Genomic DNA, 6,797 nt, shown 5'->3' on the forward strand with positions numbered 1-6,797 from the left:
ACCTACATCCATGGAGGCACACCCAGGTACGTGTACACACACACACAAACACACACACACACTCACACACACACACACACACTCCTCGTCATCTGCCAATGCTTCTCTCTTTCATTTTCAAATAAACTCCAACAACCAAAGTTTATATTTTTGGCTCTAAAGGCAAACCGTCCAAACTCCAATAAGGAGATAGTGGCGAAGTTACATTTCCAGTTGACTGGGTATTAACCAGGGAAGTGTTCTTCTTGATTATTAGTGTTGGGAAACTGTTTTAACCTCTACAGCCCCTTCTCTTGCGTAAGAGAGCATTCAGATCTTCCTGGGCTTGGTGTCATCATTCTGAGGATGGTGAGAACTGACAGGTGCAGACAATGTAGGAGAATTCCTGCAGTAAGTCACCTAGAAGCACATCCTGGAATAAATTCCGGGGCGTGTTTTGTTGTTGTTGTTTTAATCGCTCTCTTCTGACAATTAAGTGCAGGAAGAAAAATCTCCTTAATCATACATTCCGGCTTGTCAGGGTTTGACTGTCGACTACTCCCTGGCAAAACTCAGCTGAAATTAACAGCGGATCCAGCCTTCCTTCTCCAAAAACAATTTAAGTATTTAGTTGTTCATCTTTTCATAATCACGCAAGTCTTTTACTATTTTTAAACTCAATCAGAAACGTTATTTGTTAATTACCCCCCCAAAAGTACGAACAGAAGCTACACATACAGGTGTTAGTATAAATGAAACAAGACTTTTAACTGTGAATATTATAGAACCGAACCCAAGGGAATGATGAAAACTTGATCGCTGAAGTCTTGATAAAGGTCTAATGACAGTTGCTACAGAATGACTAATTTTAATGTGGAAAGAACTTTACTCCGAGATTTTTTCAAGCTGTCCTATCCTATGAATTACTTAACTGTTGGTGTAACACTGATACCAACAACAGGGCTAAAGTTTATCCTCTCGGATATTTAACAATCTAACCTGATTTTTGTACATCGACTTTTATTGCGAGTCTGAACAGACGCTCTGGAAAATGACGTATAGAGGATCTTCTTGGCTGTCTTCATGGGTTAACCAAGAGATATGCCTGTTATTAATCCAAGTAACTTATTGTCTAGGAAAAAGTTGGATTTATGCATGTCGACAAAGGGTTTTGTCAAGTCCAATAGCAGAAGTCGTTGGGGAGGGGTGGGGGGACTATACTGACAAGTTTTTCCCCCTTCGGATTGTTTTTAATTCAATGAGTGCTAGGTTTTGTACAAAATGCTGGGATAAACACAAGGATGAGAAAAACAGACGCGGGCCCAGAGGGAGCCTACAAACTGATGTGCACGACAGATGTGAAAGACATCATGACACATGCGCACGCATCTCTCACTGTCCGAATCCAAAGGATTCGAGGGTTTAGACAGTGACTTTGATAATGAGAGATACTGTGCTATCAAATCTACTTGGTTCCTGAGCTTTGGGTAAGGAGCATTGATGAATAATGGGGACACCATCCCTGTCTCTAGAAATCTGTTTCTGAAACTGTTCAGTACCTGTGTTCAGAGAGCACAAATTTGGAGAGGGAGAATTTGGGTAATGAGGAAACATATTTTTTAAAATATATGTATGTGTATGTGTATGTGTATGTGTATATGTATGTGTATGTGTATGTGTATGTGTATATGTATATGTATACGTATACGTATACGTATATGTATATGTATATAAAAGCCTGTGACAAGGGCTCGGAAGACCAAGGGCAGATAACCATGGGAGATCTAATCTGGGGGACCAGCAGATGCTTTTTCGGGGAAGAGATAGTTGAGGCGAGACCTGAAGGATGACTACAAATTGGCTAGGCAAAGCAGAGTGAGGAAAGTCAGCAGTAGTGGGGGGCGGGGAAGGGGATTCCTAGAAGAGAGAGAGGCTCTGGGAAAGGCCTAGTGGCCAGAGGGAATCTGGGGGACCAATGCTTTTTCGGGGAAGGAAGAGATAGTTGAGGCGAGACCTGAAGGATGACTACAAATTGGCTAGGCAAAGCAGAGTGAGGAAAGTCAGCAGGAGTGGGGGGCGGGGAAGGGGATTCCTAGGAGAGAGGCTCTGGGAAAGGCCTAGTGGCCAGAGGGCACATTTCACATTTGAGGAATTGAGGAAAGGCCAGCGTGGCTGGCCCCAATCCCAGCTTGCAGCTCACTTCTAGGATTTTGGTCTTTATCTTAGCTGAAGCCACTGGGAGATTTTAAGCAGAGGAGTGACGTGGTCTGATCTGTGTTTAAAGGACTGCTTTGGCTTGTGGATGGAGAAGGGAACTGAGGGGCAAGCGGGAATGTGGGAGCCACCAAACAGGGCAGTCGAGGGTGGATATCATCATCAAAGACTATGGAAAGGAAGGAGGAGGGACTGACCCCAGTGATGGCCTACTCAGCACCAGAAGCAGTCACTAGTGTCCCCAAGAATGAGGCAGGAGTGGCTCATCAGAAATAAGTGGTGCTTGTCACAAACCTCGAAAAAGGAGGAAAGGTAAGCACAGCAAATACTGACCTTCCCCCACGTGTTCGTTATTCAATAAGGGGCCAAAATGGGATTGAAGGGGAAACTTGCTGGGAATCCGTTTTCCTACCACAAAACAGCTCTTTGTTAAATTGCTGAATATGTCTAAAGTCAGCTGTTTGGGGATGACAGCTAAATTCACATTACACTTTCACAGCTCTTACAAGAATTCAAGTTTTTCACTCCAAAAAAGTAGTACAATAGGACTTTTTCCTTGAAAGCCTCTCTAATTCACTTTACCATCCATCCGGGAAACGGAGGCCCAGGAAGATTAAGTGATATCCTCTCAACACAATTGCTTTTAAGGGAATCTACTTTTTCCTGCAGCATATATGTTATTTTTTGGTTAGCTTAAGTGATATTAAACAACGTAGAAGGGACTTTTCTTCTTATCATATGAGGAGAAAATCCACACATCTCATGATTTTTAACCATGTAGATTAAATAAAAGTACTGCATTCTTTTATCAAGGTGTTCTGGGGTTTATCATCTACATGACAGAATCATAAAATTGCCATAATATAATTTTTAAAAATAGCCAGGGAATGTTTTGGGGTGATGGAAATCATTTCTGCTTGGAGGGAGGAGGTAGGGATTACATGGATGTATACAGTAAATTCAAGATCTGTGCATTTTCATGTAGGTAAATTACACCTCAATTTAAAAAGGATACCAGGGGTCTCAGATTCCTTACCCTGTTGCTTACAGTGAAAGACCCCTACTTCATCGGTCTAAGAGAAAACATCAGATAAGTGTGTTTTATACCTACCCCATCGCTCCCATATTTATGCGTAGAGAATTAAGAATTGTTCTTAGATACGTTAGCTTTAAAAATACTTATGATAATATGTGCTTTAGAACTTTTTTTTAGAGAATCTGTGTGAGTAAATTAATTTTAGTCCAATTCGAATTAGAATACATTAGTATAACCACCACCTTAATTTTTTAAAAATATGCAAATAAATCTCATAACCAAATTATAAAATAATCCCATTCAATTCTTGGAATAATTTAAATTAATTACTTTCCAGGAAATGTACATTAAAACACATAAAGCAGTCAATGAGTTAAACCTTAGTGAAATTTCAAACCAAATTCCAATTTACTGAAATGACCTATTCAAAGTTTAGTTTTAAACTACTGACATATATGTAAGTTTCCAGTAATGGATGAGAGCCTATTTTTATTTTGGTTGTGCATAGGAATCATGAGGAGTCAAATTTCTGCAGAGAATAGTTACTTAAAAACCTGAAGGATCCATGATTTTTGCAGGCTTTTAGGATTAACAGAAGGTTACACACGCATGTGGACAATTCAACTTATATGGGGCTGCACCAGAGGCAGCAAAACCAGAGTTATCATGGTCTCGCTGCCATGGTTTCAACCCAAAAGCCAGATGATTTCGATTCAAACTGGCCATGGGCAATAACAATGTTAAGCTGAAAATCCACTTAAGACAGCAATTTCAAAGTTTGAAAACGCTACTAACATAAAATGAAACAGTGCTAAACAAGAGTTGTCCAAGTGTGCGAGAGGCACCTTCCTCCCCCCTTATGCTTAAGTTCAAGGTATGCTTTCGGTTTAACCTAGTTTCTCTTCTTTCATCATTGAACATTCTATTTTGATGTGTAGTGCCCTAGACTTCCTGTTACTACATCTTGATATTCTCCTGCAAAACATGACTCATTCTTAAATCACAGAGAAACGCATCAAAATCCCAAATTTCACACCACACATGAATTCAGTCTTTCAAGAGGGCAGCATTCTTAGGACATTACTTGGAGCCACAGAGACAAAAACACTGAACGAGTCCATGTAGAAATTATGTCAACCTCCTACTGAGTCAACACGTTTATTACATCAATAAATACAAGCTCTATGTGTGGTAATTTTGGTCTCTGTAATAGTTATTAAAATGTGTTCCAGGACATGTTAAGTGAAAATTAGTTAGAAAACAGAAGGCATAGTGCGATTCCAATTAAAAGTGTTATGTGTGTGTATGTGTGTGTGTAAGAATACACACACATGCATTTTTTTAAAAATCAGAAAAATATATGCCAAAATGTTAACAGTGGGATTATAGGAGGTGCCTTTTTCTTTGTGATTTTATGAATTTTCTTAAGGTAATTCACACTAATATTTTTAGAACATAAAAAAAAAAACTAAAATAATTAAGCTTCAGAAAATTTTGTTATGCCAGTGTGATCTCAAATGTGTTATAAATCAATCTATAAAGGCAAAGAGGAATTATAGGTAACTAGGACATAAAAAACTCTTATCTAAAACATACAGAAAAATCTGATAGGAGTAGGGTCCTTCATTCAAATGACCTGGGCCATTCATGTATACGTGTAGGTGCAGGCCTTGAAGAAGGGGCAGAAGCCAGCTGCCTGCAGCCAGGGCACAGCCAGAACAAACAGAGAACCAATTTCTTTTAAAGTTTAATGAGGAATCCCAGGTCTGGGAAACATGGAGATGGTTGGATCATTCCCTTGGACTGCAAAGGAGCAAAGCCATTAATTTAGTAAGCAGTAATTCACCATCGGTGAAAAAGGACTCTACTCCAGGAAGTCACATCCTTAAATAAGTTTTTTTAAGTGTTTTGGGTTTGTCAATAGGTAATGCTTTGCAACTATATCGGTTTTTGAAGCAGAGAGATACATAAATATAATTGGGTAGCACAGAACACAAAATCCAATAACTGACAGCTAAGAAAGGAATATTTTAATTTATATGCACTGCCTGGAAGTCCTTTAAAACCAATTTCAGGAAAAGAGTCAAATTCCAAAAAGTTATTACAAATGTAAATTACAATATATGATCTCAGAGTTACATACACTATATACTAGCAGTTTTGAATTATTAATTTTTTTAAATAAGAAAAAAGGGGAGGTCTTTAGTAAATGTCTAGGATTCTTCAAAATTCAAATGGGGCTGGAAAAAAAAAATCACTGCTCTCCCCTAGTTAAGCTATTGCCATTCTGGTCTAAAAAGCGTTAGCACCAAGTGAGCGAGGTTCAGAGATGGTCTAATTCAGCTCACGAAGGTATGCCATCTCCATTTACATGTCATGCTATTGTATATTACTGACCAAAAAGAGAGGAAGGGAAAGAAAATTCATGCATACTGTGTTATACATGTAGCGAAAAGTACAACTGATAACTTTTAAATGTCCTACTCATTGAATGAATACATATAAAAGCGTCATCATCAGCACTGATGTAAACAAGAGTTGCCCAGTGTGGGCACTACTGACGTTTGGGGCTTGAAATTTCTTTGTGGGGGACTGTCCTGTGCATTGTTGGATATGTAGCAGCATCCCTGATCTCTACCCACTAGATGCCAATAGCATCCCCTCTGGTTATGACAACCAAAATGTCTCCAGATATTGTCAGATGCCCCCAGAGAGGCAAAATTACTCCCAGATGAGAACTATCCAAATAATAACTTATTGGAATAAAGACTTCTAATTACCTCCTTTTTATTCTGAAAGAAATGTAGTCTTGAGAGCAGCACATTTACAACCCCCACCCTTAAGGAATGCTCATTCAGAATGATGTGTATTTGCAAAGCTTTCTTTCTCGTCTGTTTAAGTTCTGTTATCCTACTCAGAGCTTTCAATGCAACAATTTACTGAGCATCTACTCTGTGCCAGGCACAGTGTTAGGGACATCCTGTACTCACGTCCACTGACTCACACCCTGGTCCCGCTGATTGGGCTATTTCTAAGTCATGTTTTGCCACCATAAAAGAAATGCCAACACTTCAGAAACCCCCAAGAGAGCAGAATGCCCTTGTCAATAAAAGAGCCCTACAGTTCCAATTGGGTTCCTTCAAATTCTTTACCCTTTTAAGTAACTCTATATATTTCCATCATTTCAAGATTTTAAAAAGAAAAAAAAAAAAAAAAAGGCCAGAAGGCCCTCTCTGTATCTGGCATAGAAAGACCATCAGCGGTTTTCGCAGGCAGGATCATTACCGGAAACTCTAAAAACACTATAGACAGTTTTCTTAACTGTCTAACCCACATGCCCTCCTAACACAATTTGTAATTTTATAATCCCCATAAATTGAAACTCATAACTGACCTTTCCCAAATAAATGTGTGTCACAGAGAGACAGAAACGGGGAGAGAGATCAGAGGGTATTTTGTTTGGCAGGAAGGCAACGAGGCTCAGAAATCGATTTGAGCTCATTAATAGATGCCTGGAACATGCTTGGTGTTTCATCTCCTTCGCCCGCCCCCACCAAAAAAAAAAAAA

The 6,797-nt window shown here is 39.3% G+C and overlaps 1 protein-coding gene across 2 annotated transcripts in view; it reads right to left on the bottom strand.

Annotated features, from left to right (window-relative positions):
- The window catches only part of ELK3 (ELK3, ETS transcription factor), a 64,312-nt gene that overhangs the window by 56,174 nt on the left and 1,341 nt on the right, over nucleotides 1-6,797 (bottom strand). The gene's annotated exons all lie outside the window — the stretch shown is intronic.

Source organism: Pteropus alecto, unplaced genomic scaffold (genome assembly GCF_000325575.1).
Source record: "Pteropus alecto unplaced genomic scaffold, ASM32557v1 scaffold94, whole genome shotgun sequence".
Classification (NCBI taxonomy): domain Eukaryota; kingdom Metazoa; phylum Chordata; class Mammalia; order Chiroptera; family Pteropodidae; genus Pteropus; species Pteropus alecto.